Source organism: Aethalodelphis obliquidens, unplaced genomic scaffold (assembly GCF_003676395.1).
Source record: "Aethalodelphis obliquidens isolate GAN/ISIS:26980383/991018 unplaced genomic scaffold, ASM367639v1 scaffold25, whole genome shotgun sequence".
Lineage (NCBI taxonomy): Eukaryota > Metazoa > Chordata > Mammalia > Artiodactyla > Delphinidae > Aethalodelphis > Aethalodelphis obliquidens.
The window spans coordinates 20,987,075-21,010,424 of NW_020837969.1; the positions used below are offsets into that span (position 1 = coordinate 20,987,075).

At 40.1% G+C, this 23,350-nt stretch overlaps 1 long non-coding RNA gene across 1 annotated transcript in view; it reads left to right on the plus strand.

Annotated features, from left to right (window-relative positions):
- The window catches only part of LOC113628806 (uncharacterized), a 199,566-nt gene that overhangs the window by 84,273 nt on the left and 91,943 nt on the right, over positions 1 to 23,350 (plus strand). The window lies entirely within an intron of this gene.

Here is a 23,350-nt window from a genome sequence, read left to right on the forward strand (position 1 = left end):
TATAAGCCACATCTTCTTTATCCATCCATCAATGGGCACTTTGTTTCCATATCTTGGCTATTGTAAATAATACTGCAGTGAACATGGGGCTGTATATATCTTTTTGAATTAGTGTTTTCATGTCTTCAGATAAATATCCAGGAGTGGAATTGCTGGATCATATGGTAGTTCTATTCTTAATATTTTGAGGAATCTTCAGATTGGTTGCACCAGTTTACAGTCCCACCAACAGAATATGAGGGCTCCCTTTTCTCCACATCCTTTCCAACACTTGTTATTTCTTGCCTTTTTGATAATAGCCATTCTAATGGGTGTGGAGTGATATCTCACTGTGGCTTTGATTTGCATGTCCCTAATAATTAGTGATGTTGGACATCTTTTCATGTGCCTGTTGGCCATCTGTATGTCTTCTCTGGGAAAATGTCTATTCAGCTCCTCTGCCCATGTTTTAATTGGGTTATTTGGGTTTCTGTTGTTGAGTTGTATGTTTTTCATATAGTTTCGATATTAACCCCTTATTGGGTATATGATTTGCAAATATCTTCTCCCGTTTGGTAGGTTGTCTTTTCATTTTGTTAATGGTTTCCTTTTGCTGTGAAGAGGGTTTTTAGTTTGATGTAGTCCCATTTGTTTAATTTTTGATTTTGTTTCCCTTGCCTGAGGAGACATATCCAGAAAGACATTGCTAAGACCAATGTCAAAGAGTGTACTGGTTTCAGGTCTTAAATTCAAGTGTTTAATCCATTTTGAGTTGATATTTTTGTGTATGGTATAAGACAATAATCTAGTTTCATTCTTTTTCATGTGGCTGTCCAGTTTTTCCAAGAACATTTATTGAAGAGACTATCCTTTCTCCTTGTATGTTCTTTGCTCCTTTGCCATAAATTAATTGTCCATACATGCGTGGGTTTATTTTTGGGCTGTCAATTCTGTCCCATTGATCTGTGTGTCTATTTTTCTGCCAATAACATGCTGTTTTGATTAGTATGGTTTTATAGTAGAATTTTATTTTATTTATTTTTTTAATTAATTTATTTATTTTTGGCTGCGTTGGGTCTTTGTTGCTGTGCGCAGGCTTTCTCTAGTTGCGGCAAGCGGGGGCTACTCTTCGTTGTGTTGCACGGGCTTCAGGAGTTGTGGGTCACGGACTCTAGAGCACAGGCTCAGTAGTTGTGGCGCACGGGCTTAGTTGCTCCGCGGCATGTGGGATCGTCCCAGACCGGGGCTCAAACCCGTGTCCCCTGCATTGGCAGGCAGATTCTTAACCACTGTGTCACCAGGGAAGCCCTATAGTATAATTTTAAATCAGGGAGTATGACGCCTCCAGCTTTGTTCTTTTTTCTCAGGATTGGCTATTTGGGGTCTTTTGTGGCTCCATATAAATTTTAGGATTTTTTGGCTCTATTTCTGTGAAGAATATTGTTGGAATTTTGATAGGGATTGCACTCAATCTGTAGATTGCTTTAGGTAATATGGATGTTTTAACAATGTTAATTCTTCCAGTACATGAGCATGGAATATATTTCAATTTCTTTGTGTCTTCTTTGATTTCTTTCAAAAATGTCTTACAGTTTTCAGTGTACAGGTCTTTCACTTCCTTGGTTAAATTTATTCCTAGGTATATTATTCTTTTTGTTGTGATTGTAAATGGGATTGTTTTCTTAATTTCTCTTTCTGCTAGTTTGTTGTTAGTGTATAGAAATGCAACATATTTTTGTATATTGACTTTGTATCCTGCAACTTAACTTCTAATAATTATTTCTAATAGTTTTTTGGTGGGGTCATTGGGGTTTTCTATACATAAAATCATGTCATCTGCAAATAGTGACAGTTCTTCCATTCCAGTTTGTATACATTTTATTTCTTTTTCTTGCCTAATTGCTCTCCAGTACTATGTTGAGCAGGAGTGGTGAGTGTGGGCATCCTTGTATTGTTCCTGATCTTAGAGGGGAAAGCTTTTAGTTTTTCACTACTGAGTATGATGTTAGCTGTGAGTTTGTTATATAATGCCTTTTTATGTTGAGACATATGCTTTCTATACCCATTTTATTGAGAGTTTTTATCATAAATGGGTTTTGAATCTTGTCAAATGATTTTTATGCATCTATTGAGATTATTATATGGTTTTTGTCTTTCACGTTGTTAATGTGGTGTATCATGTTGAATGATTTGCCAATATTGAACCATCCTTGCATCCGTGAAATAAATCCCATTTGATCATGGTATGATACGTTTAATGTACTGTTGTATTCTTTGGTGAAACCGTCTAACTCTTGACAAGCTCACTTACTTTGATTTCTGTGGGTTAAAGGGAACAGATAAAAGACATGGTCCTAGATAGCTGCCATTTTTTTTGTCTCTCTCTCGGCTGACTTTTTGTTGTTTTCTTTTAAAAATATCAGTAGATATTCTTTGAAGTCAGAAATATGTTTATGGTTCAGTTAACTCCACCTTTCACCACCCCATGAGAAAATACACCTCTTTCTCTTTAAGAAAGCCACCGTTCTCCATACTCATTATAAGAGTACCATGTTATTATACCCCTTGATTGCTATCTCCCCCAGAGCATCAGTCTCCCAAAGGTAGAACCATATATCTTTAGCACCTAGTACCAATCCTGGTACAAAAAGGTGCTTAATATCCACTTCATAGTTAGTGAATAAACAAATCATTCAATGATGTTCAAATACTAGTCCTCAAATTTTGCTTTAAAAAATATACAGAAAGCCCATGCTCTCTCTATCCACATCCCCAGTTCAATGTGGCACATCATTAATCTAACCAGAGAGTGATTTCAGATTTGGATGTTCTACTTTATAATACACTTGGCAAATCAAAAGATCATTTTGATTTTCAATCCATAAAAGGAGTTGTATCCTACAAAGCTGGATAAGCTTTCAGCTCCATATAGCTGAAGACAAGAACTCATCATGCTTATAACCCACAGGGAGGAGAAATCCAGGTTTTTCTCTTGAATGTTTACTCAAATATGAATGAAAGAGAAAAACTGTGGGAGGGGAAAGAAGCTGGAATTAGGTCATTTGTGTGTTACTGTAACATAGAAAGATGAATACTACTTACTTTTCCCTGCAGTTAATCAGATTAAGGTTCGATTCAACCAGTTCCTTCCTGAGAATCACTTTAAGTGGGGTTTAGTTGGGGGCTCAGTATGGAAGAGAGTGGATTTGTCTTGAAGCTGCATTTACAGAGAAGGAGTGCTGTTTTTATTTTGATATGTTTATTTTTGGTGGCTTGGGAAGAGTGGCTAAACGCTTGGTGTCACCACTGGACCCAAAAGAACATACTCTTCATATTATAGTGTGGTTTACCCCAGGCAACATTTGTAGTTTTGCATTTAAATGCTTTCATCACCTATCAGAGAAGATACCTGAATGAACTCTCATTTTCTGAAACATGAAAATCACTTAAAAATTATATATGTATTAGACTGACAAATTCACTAAATAACTCCATTTGCCTCAGGTACTTTTCTCTCATTTTCTATCTCCAAATATCAGAGGCAAATATAAAATGATTTCATTCAGTAATCAAGACTAATTCCTAGATGTGCTCATGTAATTCTTGAGTCAAAATAAATGATAATGTGTTACTTAGAAATCGTAAAGATCATATTTACTTTAGTAGTTTGAAGAAAAATCTGACAAGCTCTAGAGCATGAAATAAGTGATTAAAGTGAATTCAAGCATACTCTTTTTTAATCTCCAATTAACAGGACATTTCTATCTTTTTAATCCTTAAAAAAAGCACCATTAAAGTTCCAGAGCAAAGAAGGATTCAGTACAAACACAGATACACAGATAGTTCATCTAATGAAAGAACCAGCCTGCCAGGAGCTATTATTTCCATGATCAGACCTTGGTTCTTCCTTTGTATTGCTATTCATTAAACGTATAGGCTATCTGGGACTTTGGCGGGGAGGACCTTTTAAAAATCATTTTCCCAATATTTTACTTTGATTATTAAACCAAGACAAAGGAACATTATTTCACATTCAGATAGAACCACCATAGGCAGAGGTGGGCGCTTGGTAATTTTTAGTGATTTATTTGCTTGATGCTTTTTCCAGCAATTTTCCAGTAATGACTATAACATCCATCTGATTGAAATGCAAATTGGTTAGCAACTGGATCCTTTTTTGATTCTTACAATATGTCATGTACCTGCTTTGAATGAAATATTCTAGCTCTGATGAAATACGTTTTCAGTAAGCGTTAGACATGGAGTGTCACTCAGCATTCATTCTGGTCTCCTTCAAGTGTGCCTTCCTCTATCTCTGAGGCTGGAAAGCCATAAACCACATTTCCCAGAGTCCCTTGCAGCTAGGGTTCTGGGCACAGCTTAGGTTCTGCCAGTGAGAGGAGCTGAATGAGAAGCCAGGTGTCTAAGGAAGATGTTTGCTATCTTGTTTTTGACGTTGGTAACCATGTTCCGTTACGAGCTTCCTGGGTGGAGTGGCGCATTGTAGCAGCTTCTCTGATCACTGGAACACAGCTCAAAGAGTGTGCTCTTGATGTCAGCAGCTCAGGTGGTGGCTCTGAATCCCAACCTCCAGACTTCGGCAGTGATGGCCCTAGGGGGCCAGTTCAAAGATACCTGTTCTCTCTACCGTCCTCCCCAGTCAGGGAACCTGCACCGTGTGCAGAGTCTCTGCAGGTGCTGTTCACTGGGCATTAAATGCTCTTCCTTCCCCAAAGACCTTCCTTCACCACCCCCTCCCTCCACAGGTCAAATTCCCCATCTCTGCCTTTGACATGTTTCCTGCATAGCACTTAGCACAGTTATAATGACAGGTTTACCTGTGTATTACCAGCAGACATGCTTCCAGGAGGGGTCAGGTCTGCCTTTCTTGCATTCTGAAGGCTTAGCATGGTGCCTTGGGGTGCTGAATGATTAAAACCTGCATGAATCATATTGCTGCTTCAGCCCCAAAGTCCAAATACTCCATTTCTAAATATATAACTGTCCAGGGGGAAACTACGGACTGTTATCATTTTATGAGGGCCACACTTCTAATGGCATTAAGAGAAACTAATTAATTAAAGGTTTAAATTTGATTTGAGAATTTCAATGGGTCGTCTCCTTCGATCTCATCATTATCTCCAAAAGCCACCACAGGTAACTTCTTTCACCTAGGTAAGCCAAAGGCCTGTGCATGGGGGAGAAGATGCAAGTTTCACAGTATGAGCCTCTAACTCCCCAAAAACACTGATTACTAAGAGTCTAGTGTACTCTATACTATATTCTATGAGAGTATACCAAGTATACCAGGACAGTGGAATGAGCCACTCACCCAAATATTCAATTCTACCATCAATTACACAGCAACCCCTCCGCAGCCCCTAGGAGATGATATTTAAGTCATAGTATTTCTCTCTGTTGTAAGACCGCTCACAATGTGCATTTTACCCCAAGTAAAATGCTCCATTTGCTCCTGACAGCCACCTTAGTTAGGAAGTATCATTATTCCCATTTCACAGATGAGGAAATGGCTCAGAGCTGGGATTCAGTCCAGGTAATGGAGCTCAAACTCCAAGTGGTTAGAAGTTTCTCTGGATGGGAAGTGAGTACCCAAAGTGAATGGTGTCACTCCTTTTGCATACATCTTAGCTAGAGGTCCAGGCTATGTACTGTCTGATGACATCAAGAGAAGAGAATCACACAGACTGAGGGACATTCAACTGGTCATTTAGCACCACCATACTTTGAGCCTGACCAGCAACCAGTGACCAAGGTATGCCAAAATCAGCCTCCATATTTAGTTCCTTCCGTCTGCCCTTATATAAATCACCAGCACCTTCATCCTTTCCTGCCACTCTCCTCAATACCCTTCCTAATTCATCTACGAGTAAAAACATAAGATTGCACAGAGAAGTGCTGACAGCCTGATCGCAACAATTCATCATACCAAGGGCTAAATCACAGTGAGAGCTGACTCCGTTCCCATTTAAGATATGTCATTCATTACAATTACATTAATTCATTACAAGTGGAATGCATATAAGTATTCACATATCCACCTATCAGAAATACTGAAAGTATTAATACCTTCTTTACAGCCCTCTTAATCCCCAGTAGGATTTGGCTTTAGAAGATATCGCGATACATACACAGAGATATAAGATGTATTGGGAAGCCCCCCACCCCGCCCCTCCATTTTAATGCAGAGTTAACCATGAAGACATAGCATTTTCCATTTCCCATCCCTCTGGTAAGTAAAATTTTACTAAAACCTTTGAACTACCTTGGTGCTCTTGCTATAGGATGACAAACACACAAAAGGACAAATTATTTCCAAAGAACATCATTACAGTAATTGAATCTTTCTAGAAAAAGGATTTCTTCTGAATTAAGAGAAACGTCTGTAGACAGCTCCCCTCTCAAATCCTACCAAATGCATTAAGAAAGCAGTTCTCTGGAGCAGTTCTCCTTAGTGAGGAGGTAGATCCTTTTCAACCTGTCAGGGTCCACTTTAAAAGCAGTTATGGGCAGTCAGTGGCCATCAGGGAGTCACTTTCATTCTCTCCAAATGATCTTCCCCTCTGAGCTACTCTAGAGCATCCCTCACCATCCCTGGAGAGTCCTTTATACTGCGTTTTCAGCCGGCCATCAAGGACAGAAGAACCTACAGTTCTCTCTTCCTAAACTTCAAAACAGATTAACCATTCATTAGTCAAGGATTCGCTATGCTGATGAGTCACGTGAATAATAGTACTTAAGCTCCTGAAACAAGGGGTTAAAAGCCAACTGTTACCTGTATTATTGCTAATAACCTTAACCTCAAAATGATATAGTCACATTCTAGCTCTTTGCCCACAGGAAATGTTCAGTGTACACTTAACTGCATGCAGACCAACCCATAAAAAGCTTTGCATGGAGGTGTTCACAACCTTACCCTCTTTCTACCTAAAGCATCCCATGCTTATAACATTTATCACAGAGAAGCCAGATGATACATAAGGACACAGATAGCAAATATTATACAAATCCTACCATGGCATTTTGATATTCCTTCTTAGACTGTATTTTTGACATTAGCTTGGGCTATTTCAGTTAAGTTCTTCCAAATCAACTAAAAAATATTCTGACAAACTTTCTGGCTTCAAGTTATCTTAGTTCATCGCCTCCTGCTACTTAAAAATAAATTCCCAAGTGATAGCTTCTAAAGGGAAAGATACACGTGTACTCCAGGAAAACACAAATTCATTTTCACCTTTAGACACTACATGTCCCCTACAGCTCTGGGTTCTGATTTATCCGGTGTAACATCTGAAGCACATCCCCACAGTCCCTTACTGCACGCCAGGCTCGGCTGGCTGTTCGGATCACGTCTAAGTTTTCAAGGTAAACATGTTACCCTCGGCCACTGGAATGACAGCGGAAGAGCAGGCACTCACCCAGGCGGTCAGACCCGGGACGCGGACGCCGGAGAGCGCGGGAGGCGACCTGTCGCGCCCCCTCCTCCCGGTCCGCGGGGCAGGGGCAGGCGCAGGGCCGGCCGAACTAGGGTGGAAAAGAGGCTTCCCGCCGCTCCGCTCTGCGGACCATTGTCAACGCCACGGTCGCCGGCGCTGGCTGCAAGGTATGGGGGCGGGCAGCTCTACGGAACCGAATAGTTGCAGTGCCTCCCCCCCCGCCCGAGGCCGGGGGAGAAAATCTGCCTTCGCATCAAAGCCGGGGTCTGTACCGGCTGTAACTTCCACCCGGTGACCTACTTTAGAGTGTGAGAATGAAAGCGATGGGAAAAAAATAGACGGAGCGCGGGCGCCGGGGACGCGCGTGCCCGGGTGGGAGCGCGCGCGCGCGCCCCCAGGGCTTCCAAAGAGAAGTTGCTGCGCGGCCCCCGGAGGCCTCGGGCAGAGCCTGGGGGCCGCTCCTCCGCCAGTGCCTCCTCCCGCCGCGGCCCGGGTGCGGGCTTCCCGGGGCTCGGGGGCTTCCGGGCGACCGCCCGCGGCCCCGGCGGCGCAGCTCCCCGCCCCCATCGCCGTGCCCGCCTTCCTGACCCGCCCTCACCTCTGGGGGCTGCGCTCGGGCTCCGGCGACCCGGGGACCCAGGCCAGCGGCGCCTCCGGGCCGGGAGGGCGGCCAGCCTCGCAGGCGCGGCGGGAGCCGAGCGGAGCCCGGGGAGTGCCGCCTGCCTGCCCGGTCCCCTGGGAGTGCCCCGCCCGAACGTGCCCGGGAAGTGAGGCTCTGCCGCGCCGCCCGGCCTGGGGATCGGGGTGACCTTCCTGCCCGCTCCCCGCGCTCTTCTCGTCTGTGCCTCCCGGCGTGGCCCGTCCTACGTGGGAGAGGACGCCGAGGCGAGCACACCTGGAGCGCAGCAACGCCGTACCTGGGTGACAACAGCGTGACGTTTCAGCGCGTCTTCTCTCATTTGATCCTGGCAAACACCTTCTGCCACGGAAAGGCCCCCAGTGGGTACATGGGAAAACCGACGATCAAAGGGGTTAAGTCCCAGGTGCCACTGGTCAGACTTTCCGATGTTTTCGCTCAAACGGCCTAAGTAATTTGTTAAGAATTTTTCTAAACTAGACCCGTCAGAAGAAGGGATGGAACTTAGGTTGGAAGTATCTGCCGAAAGCTAGACACAGATTTCCCCTCCCCCACCCTCCGCGTCTGTAGCAATAGGGTTAACTATTTTCTGCCAGGTCCTTAGCCTGGTCGTCTTCAACCTCTGTTATCAAACAGCTCAGTAATTTTAAGAGGCGTATGACTTAAAAAAAAAAAAAAGGCGCGTACCCAATACGGGAAAGTTAACATGTTTAGTAACTGTTCTGACCCTCTTTGTGTTTGAGCTTGACCCTCCCGACTCCGGGGTCGGGGTGGATGGGTGGAGATGTACTTCCAGGCATAGTTTTTTGTGGGGACCCAACTACATGTCTCATATAGATACCGGTGATGCTATTTAAGGCGCTACCAATAGGGCGGTGGAGATCAGCATATATAGTTCGCGATTCTGGAATAGTTTTCTAGTGCCACACTATATCCGTGTAGGGGAGGGAACCTTTGCTTCGGCATCTCTATCTTAATGCCCAAGGATAATCAAATTGACATTTTCTTTTTATATAAACGTTTCGTTTTGCATTTAAAAGGGAAAAAAATCATGAGCCTGGTGATATATGTTCTTCTTGAGCTGAATGCCAGCCCACAGAAGTGCCACTGCTCATTTTTGCTTCCATTCAGTGGAATTAGAGCTACACTATTTCCTTGGACGCAGGCTCCATACTGGATACTGGGATGTTGCTTGTGCTCTTCTAACAGTGCGGTAGGAGGCAAAGCACACCTAAATAAGTGTAGTACAGTGGCTGCCACATAGCAGGTGCCTAAGAAAATACTTGTCCAGTGAATAGGACCTCAACAGAATGTGATAAATGTGAAAGAGCCCTGGCTTGAATCCTGCAGGAAAACATGTGGGAAATCAGTTATAGGTGACGAAGTCAGAGGAGGCATCCTGAAGGAGGCAACAGGTGCAGGATTTTGATACTGCAGAACTGGCTGAGGAATGGAAATGAGAAAGTATGTTTGCTATGCTTTCAAGATATGGCAGAGGCAGAGGTTCTTAACCTTTTGTAGGTAATAGGCCCATGTGAGAACCTGATAGAAGCTTTGGAACATTCCTATATTAAAAAAAAAGAATGTAAAAATATTTGCATACATTTTCTGGGATTTCACAGACTAGCTAAAGCAGATCTGTGGAATCCCTAGAGGTCTGTGAACATGAGTTACCATTTCCGTGTTGGGAGGCAGGGAGAAAAATAGATTATTCTATTTGAGGCCATTATAAGAGGCATTTCCATGGCCACTGACAGAATTTGAGTAACGGCTGAGGGACTGGAAAGAAAAGTGTGCTACAGAGAAAATGTGCACGCTACCAGAAGCAAAGCACTCCCTCTTTGAAGCAGGACCTTTTTAACACTTATTACTATTATTTTTTTTTTTTGTACATGAGAATTTCACTTTCAGCTCTCAGCAAAAGGGTTCGGGGGGAAAGACATAGATAAAATATGACTGCCAAACATTGGCAGTCACTGATGCTGCGGGGTATCGTGTTATTATCTCCTTATTTGTGATGCTTGACATTTTTCATGAAAAATATTATTATGTCTCAGGTGGATATAACCAATCCTATGATGTTTCTTAACCCAGCTTGTTAGAATGGAAAGTTTGTATGGAAAAAAAAGGAAACAATACAAGTATGCCAGTGTTACCATCTATAAGATTGTTATTAATTAGTGGAGTCTCTACGAAGTAATAGTTTTTCCCTTACAGTGAATTATGAATTGTGGTGGCCATAGTCTCAACAGAAATTAGACCACTGTGGAACACTGAACAAGTGTTCTCCTGTTTCTTCCTAAACTCACACTTAACTTCATTTTACATTGCTTAGTTAACTAAGTGCCTTTATTATTAATATATATTACAATATATTATGATATATATTATTAACTAATAATATATTATTAAACAATGTTATATTATTATATATTGTAATATGTTGTATATAATATTGTGTGTTATATTGATATAATAATTACATTATATAATACTATATATTGTATTATTTTATTAATATTATCCAACTGCTTCATTAACTCAGTTCCTGTATTAGTTAACTCTGCGTCTAGCGTGCACTTCTTGAGGAGCAGATGGCAGGCCATGGTCCTCTGAGTACCTGCTCTGCCCATTTTGAGAAAGGCAGCCACACTGGTTCCTTACACAGAGGTTGCCATACTTTCCATCATGTGACTAACTCAGACAAGGATTCATGCCCACCTGAGGGAGCTCTCTAGTTTGTCCTGTGACCTACAAGGCTGCGGCTGGAGAACAATGCCGTATAGGTATGTGCTGTATTGTAGATGACGAGACAGACCCAATCAGATCTTTTCCCAAGAGCCTTAGAGGCAAGGCCTGGATTTAAACCCAGGCAGTTAGTGTTCCAGGGCCTGGGTTGGTAACCACTCTGTTCACAGCCTCAGAAGAAGCGAAGACAGAGTTAAACAGAGCCACTTGCATGACTGAGTCACACTGTAGGAGCAATGGATGCCTTGACGCTGAAGAGCTCACCCTACTGTACTACCTGGGGCTACTGTTTCCTTTCTGACCTTCCAGAACCTTCTGAGTTGCTTATGACTGCAGAGACTATTGCTTGTTCTTCGTTACTTCGTGAGCTTCGTAATAAAGCAATGTAGATAACCTGCTTCTGTCTTTATAACCTGAAAGAACACCACTGTGTGATAACATACAGTGCCTGTAACACTGCCATGACAGGAAGTGGAGCTACAGCTGTCCTGCCCGTGGCTCTGCCCTTTTAGGGGGCTTCTCTCCTCCCAATAAAAACAGACATGTTATCTGCAAATGAATTTCTACAAGTCAAATCACATTTTCCAATTGACTTTTTTTAAGTAAAATAAATTTTAAAAAAACACATTTTTCCCCTGAACCATTATGAAAATTATATGCAAAATTTAGCAGCTATGATTTTTAACCATTTGTTTAATGGAAATATGAAAAAAACATGTAATGAATAACTACTAAAACCAAATTACTTCATGTCCCTTCTGCTTGACATCCATGACCAGTTCTCCGTTGCTTATTAAATACCATGAATGCCATAGAATAGGATACAGAGCCCCTGACCCCAACCTACCTCTCCAGGCCCAAGGAGAATCATGAGATTTTTCTAGCTTCTGCAGCCCTAAGCTCCACACCTCTGGTTTCTTAAATTAAGGCAAGAAATTCATGTAAGCTATTTTTCTAGAGCTTCTGACCATTATTTATTTTGTCCTCATTTTCTATCACAATTCTTGGCACTTTGAGGTTAATGCACGTATTTTAATTAATGAATTCACATGTATTGCTACGATGCTTATATAACTATTCCATTCAGTTCAACCTTGACCATCTACTTCATACAAGGCCTCGATCTAAGTACTGGCTATTAACCATGTTGGGTGCTTACCTATTATTACTACAATGGAGACTTTAAAAATATTGCCATGTATTTACCCACATTTTTCCTCCTTTCAAAGTCATTCCATATTTTTGAGTGATTTTAACTCGTTTAGCATGATACTATCTTGGTGCATAAGAAAGTGGGATCTCTCCACTGGTGGAATGGTAAACTGAGGCGAGATTAGCCACAGATTACAGGAAAAAATTGTGAGGCACTGTCAGAAAGATCACCGGAGGAGACTGGAGACAAAGCAGTCTGAGAACAGGGATAGACAAGGCTCAAGCTTTGTGACCTCTTTGGTTTCAAAGGGTTTCCCACAACAAACCAGTCAGACTGGGCTGGGGGGGTCAAAGAGCTCGCAGCTGTTGATAATATAAATCAGCACATCTTGGAAACAGGAGTGCTGACCAAAAGCTTTGCTTAGCATCTGTGGGTGTGCAAGGGCTGGGGTCCAATATGCTGTCCACTTAAGTCCTAAATCCTTCACTTCTTCAACCACTTTGTTTCCAGAGAGTCTGGTGCTGTTTCTTTTATCCATGGAACTGGTATTCTCCAGACCTATGAAGCCCAGAAGGACTCCTTTGGGGGTAAATAGTGAATTTCCCAACATGGAAGATAAGATGGTTTCTTATCTGATAGAGTTTTATGGGCCTCTCTGTCTTCCTGAACTACGTAAAAAAATAACCCCACCAAAGATCTCAACATTTCTCAAGCACCTCTCCTTGGTTCTCTGCTTTTCTCTCTCCATGATCTTTCCCCAGACAGCCTCATCCACCTTTATGACTGCAAGCAGAATCTCTGTGAAGATGTCTCAAAACTCTGTGTTTCTGAGTTGGTCTTCTCGTAAACCTCCGACCCACGTTGCTGGCAGCTTGCTTGACTTCCCCTTCAGAGTGACCTCAGTACATTTGGATCTGAGGTCCTGTGCTCTCCATGGACCTAATCAAGCTGCTCTTTGCATTTCTCTATGAATCCCATCCTCCCAGTCACCTGCTGCATCCTCAAACTCTTTGCTTCTCCTGGCCCTTCGTATCCCACTGGCAGCCACCATCTGCCAATTTGATCTTTGTAATGCTTTTATTTATCTACTTCTCTCCCTTCTAATTGTTTCTACTTAAGTCGTTTATGTCCTGTTACTTCTCACCTAGATGATTATAATAATTGTTTAATTTGGTCTCCTGACTTTCAAAACCATCTCTTCTTTAAAACCTTTTAGCTTTTATCTAAAACCGAATCACTCTGTCCAGAGACTTTAGCAGTCTTTATCTATGTTCCTCTTATAAAACCTAATACTAACTTTTTGAAGTATTTATTCATTTTTTTCAACAAGTATTCTTTGAACATCTGTTATATGCCGGGAACTGTGCTAGAAAACAGTGGTGAGCAAAACAGATAAAATTCCTACCCTCATGGAACTTATGGTCTAGTGAGATGACAGACATTAATCAAATAATCACAGATATCACAAATAAAATGTGTAATTTCAAACTGAAGCAAGTATCTGGGAGGAAAGGTGCAGAATGTCATGAGAGTTCACGTGTCCCATCTGTCTCCTCCCGGGAACTCAGCAGTAGGATTCATCCTCAAAGTCTAGCCCAGAGCTGTATGTACATAGGGAGGTGTTCAAAAAGTTTTTGTTGAAGGAACACAGGCATCTACTTCCGACAAGTAAGTGACATGATACTTTTCTATATTACATAGTATTGAATAAAATATATGACAAATGCTGATGGTAACCCACTGCCACTTAAGCTGTTGGCTTTTGTTCCATTACCGCAAATCCATGGTCATCTGTTTCTAAAAGCATCCTGTTTTCTTTGCCAGCATGGCAACATGTGAATTCTTGTTATTCCAGTAGCATTATCAAGAACATTCTTTATGGCAGAAGTTCTTATACACACTAATAATTTGCTGTTCTCAGCAGTACCAGCCCCTTAGGCCTCTTCCATATAGTTCATAACGTTTGCTGAAGATGTAAGACAGCATTGTTTTTTCTGCCCCACCGGAAGCTGTGTCGTCCTCCAGACATCCTCTGTGTCCTTTTCCTACTTCCTCTTCATCTCTGTAGCTGTGTGAGTATTGTTTCTGCGTCCCTTTTCTCTTCATTTCTGCCATGTTGCTCTTTCATCACCTTCTGCTTGTGATCCTGTCATTTTTTTGGAGTCAACTTTTTGCTGGAACAATAAGTGACACATATCTCCTGGTTTATTTTATCTCTACTTTTTTTGCAGTGCTATTATATAATGCTTTTTCAAGAAGCACTCTCAGACACAGAAACTCAGGTCTGATTTTTTTTTTTTTTTCTGTATGTGTTGTTTGTTTTCAGCTTCAAATGGATAGGGAGTGAGAAAGTGACCTTATTTTCATGGTAGGAAAAGGAAGACTGTAAAAAAGAAATTCCAGCAACAGAAAATGTGTCGTATAAAAAGTAGAACATCTAGAATGTAGAAAAATACAGAGGCATGATTTTGAAGATAATTTAGTGACCTGGAAATACAACAGAATGTTAAGTGAAACAGCATAGAAAAGATTTTAGGTTAGGTAAATTATATATTCACATATATGTGCAGGAAAAATACTGGACAAGTATACCAAAATGTTAACAGTGGTTCCCTCTGGGTAATGGAATTTTCACTTTTACGTTCTTCTATATATTTTTAAGGAGAAAGGGACTGTGTGTAGTTTCAGAGCATGGCATATCCCTATTTGTAGCCACAACTCTGTCCTCATGGATTTTATTGGTCTGGCATCCCTGCTGTTACCCATCAAGTGTGTGAGAAGCCGTATCAACATGTGGAAGGCCCTCTTGTTCCTTTCCTTTAATATTATTTTAAGTACTCAAGTGCAGCAGTGTAAGTCCAGTTGTTTTAAATATAGAAGTCACAATTACCACAGCATTTCCAAACCTGAAAGCTGTTCGTGGCTATGTCAAAGACACAGCCATATGTGCCCCATCTTGTATTGTGCTTAAATTACTTGTTGTATTTACATCATGTTTTGTTAGGTACCGTCAAATATCAGCTCCCTGGGTAAGCATCTTGATTACATCTACCTATTGTTAATGGTGATCTTGAGTTTATATGAAAGTCAGCTCTAAGAAGAATGGAGAAGTAGATTCATTGTGTGTGTGTGTGCACGTGCTTATGTGCGCACTTATGTGTGTATATGTAGTTCCTAGAGATTTGATATTCTGGGGAAAATGGAAGGTGAATTTTGAAGTGGTTTTATTTTTCTCTGACAATATTTTTGGAACTTCGGGGGAGGTAAAAATTTTTTTTTTATTTAGACTAGAATAGTAATTAAAATTAGGTACTAATATATGTTACTAGAAGTTAACTTACTGTAAAATAGCTTCAGAAAACTGCGCCATAAGAAAATTTTGTTGGAAAACTATTTGTAATTGTCAATGTACAGTGTTTATATTCTGAGAACAAGCAAGACAGTACTGCGCTCCTACAATCCTACCACCAGAATTACGATAACCAGAGTTCTTTGACCCCAATCTCAACCAAGATCTCTGGATCTTAGATTACTCGCCTGAAAATTCAGGGAATTGAGTTAGACCTCAGATCACTGAGCTCCCTTACAGTTCTTAAAACAAACTGTAAGCATTTTTGCCTGGATCTAGAAAGTTGTAAAATATAGAGGGGGATTTGGTGCCTTGTTTATCTTACCCATTTATTATCTAAAGGTTGAGTAGGAGTTTCCTGTTTTCCAAGCTGGATTTCAAAGGATTGGATGTGGAGTTAATAACTGGTACTAGCTTCTATTTAATTCACGTGGAGAATTTAGGAAGAACTTGCAAGATGGAAGAGGAAGGAGACTTATTCTGAGAGGCTCCAGAGGGCAGACTCGGACCAGCGAAGGCGAATTACGGGGAAGCACATTTAGACTCAATAAGAACAAGAGGTTTTAAAGTTTGAGCTGCCTGGAAGCCGGGCTGGCTCCTTCAACAGGTACAAATCTTTGTCTCTGGACAGGCAGACGAAGAGGCCAGCTTACTTATTGCTGATCCTTGCAGAAGGAATCCAGAAGGAATACATCAGAGGGGAGCTCATGCTTCCGAGACATCTCAAAGTCCCTTCCAGAGCTGGGATTCTTTGATGCGGTATCAACAATGGGTGTTGAGAAACAGCAGAACACAAAGTCTCTTCAGGCATTTGGACAAAGAATGAGGCGGATATTTCCACAACATAGCCTTTGCCACTCCGGTTTCTCCTTCCTTCTCTAGTTAGTTTCATCAAGAAACTGGTTAAGTTTGGAAATAGTAGTCAAGCAAAGATATAAACTAACATGGGGAAGAGTTGCAAAGATCGGTTTCCTTCCATTATTCAAGGCATTTGTCTGAAACCAGAGCAGGGAATATGCCTCAACGACCATGAGGATTCTGTGTACAGATAATCAGGGAAAACAGCATCCTTGGCTTGAGACGTAAGACTGTGCTCATACCTGCTGACCTGGAATTTGTACTTCCTTTTTCCTATTTAATGTGAAAGAAGAAAAGGAAATAAAATAAAGTTAATGAGTAGGGAGGTGATTAAAAAATCCAATTGAACAAAAAGGCCAGAAAAAGGTATTTTGGTTTTTGCAGATTATTTTGTTTTTGTTTTGTTTGTTGTCTAATAGCAAAATGAACAGTCATCACCTAACAAGAATAACAAAATAAATAAAATGCCTTCCTAAGGGAAAGATTGCAAGTGAACTGGCCCAGAGGTTGAAGTCATTGCCAAGGGGCAGACAGGTGGGAAGGCCCTTGGCCCGAACATTTTCTGTTATTGCAGAAGCAAACTCGTCCATCATTTTGGACAGTGGCTCTTACATTCCTGAAGGCCAAGGCTTTTCTGCACTTACTATTCTGGCCACATACAGGCAAGGGTAATGTAATATACGTAGCCATCCCTTGTGAGCTCTGTTTTATCTGATCGGAACTCAAATCAGTCTAACCTGAAGAGAACAATTTAAGAGAAATGCCAAGCACAGTTTTCCTATATCCAAACTGAGTCCAGGTTAAAAGAATTTTCTTTACCCACGGGCTAACTTGACTGAAGAAATGTTCGTGCAAGAGAGAAAGCCATCTCACATGGAAAAAAAAAAATGAAGTTTTTTTTTCAAAAATTCAATTTACACCTAAATTTATAAACTACAGCATACGTAAAAATTCAGTATATTTTAGCTCCAGCTTTAAAGAAAGTCTGAAATTGCTTGGAGTTCTATGTCTCTGATTGTCATGTTCAACTGTTAGGGAAATTTTTATCTTAGAAATTATTTGGAATTAATCCAACATTCCGGACCCAGGTGCATGTTAGAGAAAGAAGGGGAAAAACAAGGATTTGAAAAGATATTTTAGCTCTTTACTATTGACTGAAAGAGAAAAAATCTAGGAGCAGAAACCATTTGCTTCTCAGCAGGTTAAATTTTAATGTTACTGGCCGATTATTCTAACACAGGAGTAAAGCAAGGAATTTCCTCCAAGAAGTGTTCTTGATTTCATGAGAAAATAACGTAAAAGAATCACATCATGTTAATAAAACAGTTATGTGTGCATATAAAGTTTAAGAGATGGAAGGAATTTTTGAGATAATAGAGTGTGTATGAAAGAAATAAATGTTTACTCTAAAAACATCTGAGAATTCAGAATTGCATGAAAATGGAAAAAAACCCATAACTGAACCACTGAAAGACACTATTGTTCACATTTTGGTGCATTTCCTTCCTGTCGGCCTGTGTGAGTCCATCTGTTTAATACTTTTAAAATCAAAATTGGGATATTATATTCATTTTTATTTTAAATTGTATCTTTGTGCAACATATCATGTTATTAAGTAATCTCCCAAAACACTGATTTTAACATAATCATAAAAATTAATTTTAAAGATATTTATCATGTGCCAGGTGTTGGACAAAGTACAACAATGCATTAACTCACATAGTCCTCAGGAGAGCCCAAGGCAGCATAATTATTATCCTTTTTTTTAACAAATGGGGAAACTGAGCTTAAAGGAAGTTAAATAACTTGCTCAAAGCCAATAAATGATGGGGCTGCGATTTGAAATGATTTGGTTCTAACTTTAACGACAGTATTCTTTTTTTTTTTTTAACATCTTTATTGGAGTATAATTGCTTTACAATGGTGTGTTAGTTTCTGCTGTATAACAAAGTGAATCAGTTATACATATACATATGTCCCCATATCTCTTCCCTCTTGCATCTCCCTCCCTCCCAACTTCCCTATCCCACCCCTCTAGGTGTTCACAAAGCACGGAGCTGATCTCCCTGTGCTATGCAGCTGCTTCCCACTAGCCATCCATTTTATATTTGGTAGTTTATATATGTCCATGCCACTCTCTCACTTTGTCACAGCTTACCCTTCCCCCTCCCCATATCCTCAAGTCCATTCTCTAGTAGATCTGTATCTTTGTGCAACATATCATGTTATTAAGCACTGTTATTGGAGCATTTATTTCCAGCATTTATTGTTTGCAGATTTTTTGATGATGGCCATTCTGACTAGTGGGAGATGATATCTCATTGTACTTTTGATTTGCATTTCTCTAATGATTAATGATGTTGAGCATTCCTTCATTTGTTTGTTGGCAGTCTCTATATCTTCTTTGGAGAAATGTCTATTTAGGTCTTCTGCCCATTTTTGGATTGGGTTGTTTGTTTTTTTGATATTGAGTTGCATGAGCTGCTTGTAAATTTTGGGGATTAATTCTTTGAGCTGCTTGTAAATTTGAGGGATTAATTTACTTCATTTGCAAATATTTTCTCCCATTCTGAGGGTTGTCTTTTGGTCTTGTTTATGGTTTCCTTTGCTGTACAAAAGCTTTGAAGTTTCATTAGGTCCCATTTGTTTATTTTTATTTCCATTTCTCTAGAAGATGGGTCAAAAAGGATCTTGCTGTGATTTATGTCATAGACTGTTCTGCCTATGTTTTCCTCTAAGAGTTTGATAGTTTCTGGCCTTACATTTAGGTCTTGAATCCATTTTGAGTTTATTTTTGTGTATGGTGTGAAGGAGTGTTCTAATTACATACTTTTACATGTACCTGTCCAGTTTTCCCGGCACCACATATTGAAGAGGCTGTCTTTTCTCCACTGTACATTCCTTCCTCCTTTATCAAAGATAAGGTGACCATATGTGTGTGGGTTTATCTCTGGGCTTTCTCTCCTGTTCCATTGATCTATATTTCTGTTTTTGTGCCAGTACCATACTGTCTTGATTACTGTAGCTTTGTAGTATAGTCTGAAGTCAGGGAGCCTGATTCCTCCAGCTCCGTTTTTCGTTCTCAAGATTGCTTTGGCTATTTGGGATCTTTTGCGTTTCCATACAAATTGTGAAATTTTTTTTTCTAGTTCTGTGAAAAATGCCAGTGGTAGTTTGATAGGGATTGCACTGAATGTGTAGATTGCTTTGGGTAGGAGAGTCATTTTCACAATGTTGATTCTTCCAATCCAAGAACATGGTATATCTCTCCATCTATTTGTATCATCTTTAATTTCTTTCATCAGTGTCTTATAATTTTATGCATACAGGTCTTTTGTCTCCTGAGGTAGGTTTATTCCTAGATATTTTATTCTTTTTTTTGCAGTGGTAAATGGGAGTGTTTTCTTAATTTCACTTTCAGGTTTTTCATCATTAGTGTATAGGAATGCTAGAGATTTCTGTGCATTAATTTTGTATCCTGCTACTTTACCAAATTCATCGATTAGCTTTAGTAGTTTTCTGGTGGCATCTTTAGGATTTTCTATGTATAGTATCATGTCATCTGCAAACAGTGACAGCTTTACTTCTTCTTTTCCGATTTGGATTCCTTTTCTTTCTTTTTCTTCTCTGGTTGCTGTGGCTAAAACTTCCAAAACTATGTTGAATAATAGTTGTGAGAGTGGGCAACCTTGTCTTTTTCCTGATCTTAATGGAAATGGTTTCAGTTTTTCACCATTGAGGACGATGTTGGCTGTGGGTTTGTCATATATGGCCTTTATTATGCTGAGGAAAGTAGTCTATGCCTACTTTCTGGAGGGTTTTTATCATAAATGGATGTTGAATTTTGTCAAAAGCTTTCTCTGCATCTATTGAGATGATCATACGGTTTTTGTCCTTCAATTTGTTAATATGGTGTATCACATTGATTGATTTGCGTATTTTGAAGAATCCTTTCATTCCTGGGGTAAACCCCACTTGATCATGGTGTATGATCCTTTTAATGTGCTGTTGGATTCTGTTTGCTAGTATTTTGTTGAGGATTTTTGCATCTATGTTCATCAGTGATATTGGCCTGTAGTTTTCTTTCTTTGTGACATCTTTGGTTTTGGTATCAGGGTGATGGTGGCCTCGTAGAATGAGTTTCGGAGTGTTCCTCCCTCTGCTATATTTTGGAAGAGTTTGAGAAGGTTAGGTGTTAGCTCTTTCTTCCCTAAATATTTGATAAATTCACCTGTGAAGCCATCTGGTCCTGGGCTTTTGTTTGTTGGAAGATTTTTAATCACCGTTTCAGTTTCAGTGCTTGTGATTGGTCTGTTCATATTTTCTATTTCTTCCTGGTTCAGTCTCAGAAGGTTGTGCATTTCTAAGAATTTATTCATTTCTTCCAGGTTGTCCATTTTATTGGCATAGAGTTGCTTGTAGTAATCTCTCATGATCCTTTGTATTTCTGCAGTGTCATTTGTTACTTCTCCTTTTTCATTTCTAATTCTATTGATTTGAGTCTTCTCCCTTTTTTTCTTGATGAGTGTGGCTAATGGTTTATCAATTTTGTTTATCTTCTCAAAGAACCAGCTTTTAGTTTTATTGATCTTTGCTATCGTTTCCTTCATTTCTTTTTCATTTATTTCTAATCTGATCTTTATGATTTCTTTCCTTCTGCTAACTTTGGGGATTTTTGTTCCTCTTTCTCTAATTACTTCAGGTGTAAGGTTAGGTTGTTTATTTGAGTTGTTTCTTAAGGTAGGATTGTATTGCTACAAACTTCCCTCTTAGAACTGCTTTTGCTGCATCCCATAGGTTTTGGGTCATCGTGTTTTCCATGTCATTTGTTTCTAGGTATTTTTTGATTTCCTCTTTGATTTCTTCAGTGATCTCTTGGTTATTAAGTAGTGTATTGTTTAGCCTCCATGTGCTTGTATTTTTTTACAGATTTTTTCATGTAACTGATATCTAGTCTCATAGCGTTGTGGTCGGAAAAGATACTTGATACAATTTCAATTTTCTTAAATTTACCAAGGCTTGATTTGTGACCCAAGATATGATCTATCCTGGAGAATGTTCCATGAGCACTTGAGAAGAATGTGTATTCTGTTGTTTTGGGATGGAATGTCCTATAAGTATCAATTAAGTCCATCTTGTTTAATGTGTCATTTAAAGCTTGTGTTTCCTTATTTATTTTCATTTTGGATGATCTGTCCATTGGTGAAAGTCCATAGTAGGGGTGTTAAAGTCCCCTACTATGAATGTGTTACTGTCGATTTCTCCTTTTATGGCTGTTAGTATTAGCCTTATGTATTGAGTTGCTCCTATGTTGGGTGCATAAATATTTACAATTGTTATATCTTCTTCTTGGATCGATCCCTTGATCATTATGTAGTGTCCTTCTTTGTCTCTTGTAATAGTCTTTATTTTAAAGTCTATTTTGTCTGATATGAGAGTTGCTACTTCAGCTTTCTTTTGACTTCCATTTTCATGGAATATCTTTTTCCATCCCCTCACTTTCAGTCTGTATGTGTCCCTAGGTCTGAAGTGGGTCTCTTGTAGACAGCATATATACATGTCTTGGTTTTGTATCCATTCAGCCAGTTTATGTCTTTTGGTTGGAGCATTTAATCCATTTACATTTAAGGTAATTATCGATATGTATGTTCCTATTCCTATTTTCTTAATTGTTTTGGGTTTGTTATTGTAGGTCTTTTCCTTCTGTTGTGTTTCCCGCCTAGAGAAGACCCTTTAGCATTTGTTATAAAGCTGGTTTTGTGGTGCTGAACTCTCTCAGCTTTTGCTTGTCTGTAAAGGTTTTAATTTCTCCATCAAATCTGAAGGAGATCCTTGCTGGGTAGAGTAATCTTGGTTGTAGGTTTTTCTCCTTCATCACTTTAAATATGTCCTGCCACTCCCTTCTGGCTTGCAGAATTTCTGCTGAAAGATCAGCTGTTAACCTTATGGGGATTCCCTTGTGTGTTATTTGTTGTTTTTCCCCCGCTGCTTTTAATAATTTTTCTTTGTATTTAATTTTTGATAGTTTGATTAATACGTGTCTTGGCGTGTTTCTCCTTGGATTTATCCTGTATGGGACTCTCTGTGCTTCCTGGACTTGATTAACTATTTCCTTTCCCATATTAGGAAAGTTTTCAACTATAATCTCTTCAAATATTTTCTCAGTCCCTTTCTTTTTCTCTTCTTCTTCTGGGACCCCTATAATTCGAATGTTGGTGCATTTAATGTTGTCCCAGAGGTCTCTGAGACTGTCCTCAGTTCTTTTCATTGTTTCTTCTTTATTCTGCTCTGCAGTAGTTATTTCCACTATGTTATCTTCCTAAGTCACTTATCCGTTCTTCTGCCTCAGTTATTCTGCTGTTGATCCCTTCTAGAGTATTTTAAATTTCATTTATCGTGTTGTTCATCATTGCTTGTTTGCTCTTTAGTTCTTCTAGGTCCTTGTTAAATGTTTCTTGCATTTTCTCTATTCTATTTCCAAGATTTTGGATCATCTTTACTATCATTATTCTGAATTCTTTTTCAGGTAGGCTGCCTATTTCCTCTTCATTTGTTAGGTCTGGTGGGTTTTTATCTTGCTCCTTCATCTGCTGTGTGTTTTTCTGTCTTCTCATTTTGCTTAACTTACTTGTTTGGGGTCTCCTTTTTGCAGGCTGCATGTTCGTAGTTCCCGTTGTTTTTGGTGTCTGTCCCCAGTGGCTAAGGTTGGTTCAGTGGGTTGTGTTGGCTTCCTGGTGGAGGGGACTAGTGCCTGTGTTCTGGTGGATGAGGCTGGATCTTGTCTTTCTGGTGGGCAGGTCCACGTCTGGTGGTGTATTTTGGGGTGTCTGTGGCCTTATTATGATTTTAGGCAGCCTCTCTGCTAATGGATGGGGTTGTGTTCCTGCCTTGCTAGTTGTTTGGCATAGGGTGTCCAGCACTGTAGCTTGCCGGTCGTTGAGTGAAGCTGGGGGTTGGTGTTGAGATGGAGATCTCTGGGAGATTTTCGCTGTTTGATATTATGTGGAGCTGGGAGGTCTCTTGTGGACCAGTGTCCTGAACTTGGCTCTCCCACCTCAGAGGCACAGCACTGACGCCTGGTGGAGCACCAAGAACCTGTCCTCCACACAGCTCAGAATAAAAGGAAGAAAAAATAGAAAGAAAGAAGATAAAATAAAATAAAGTTATTAAAA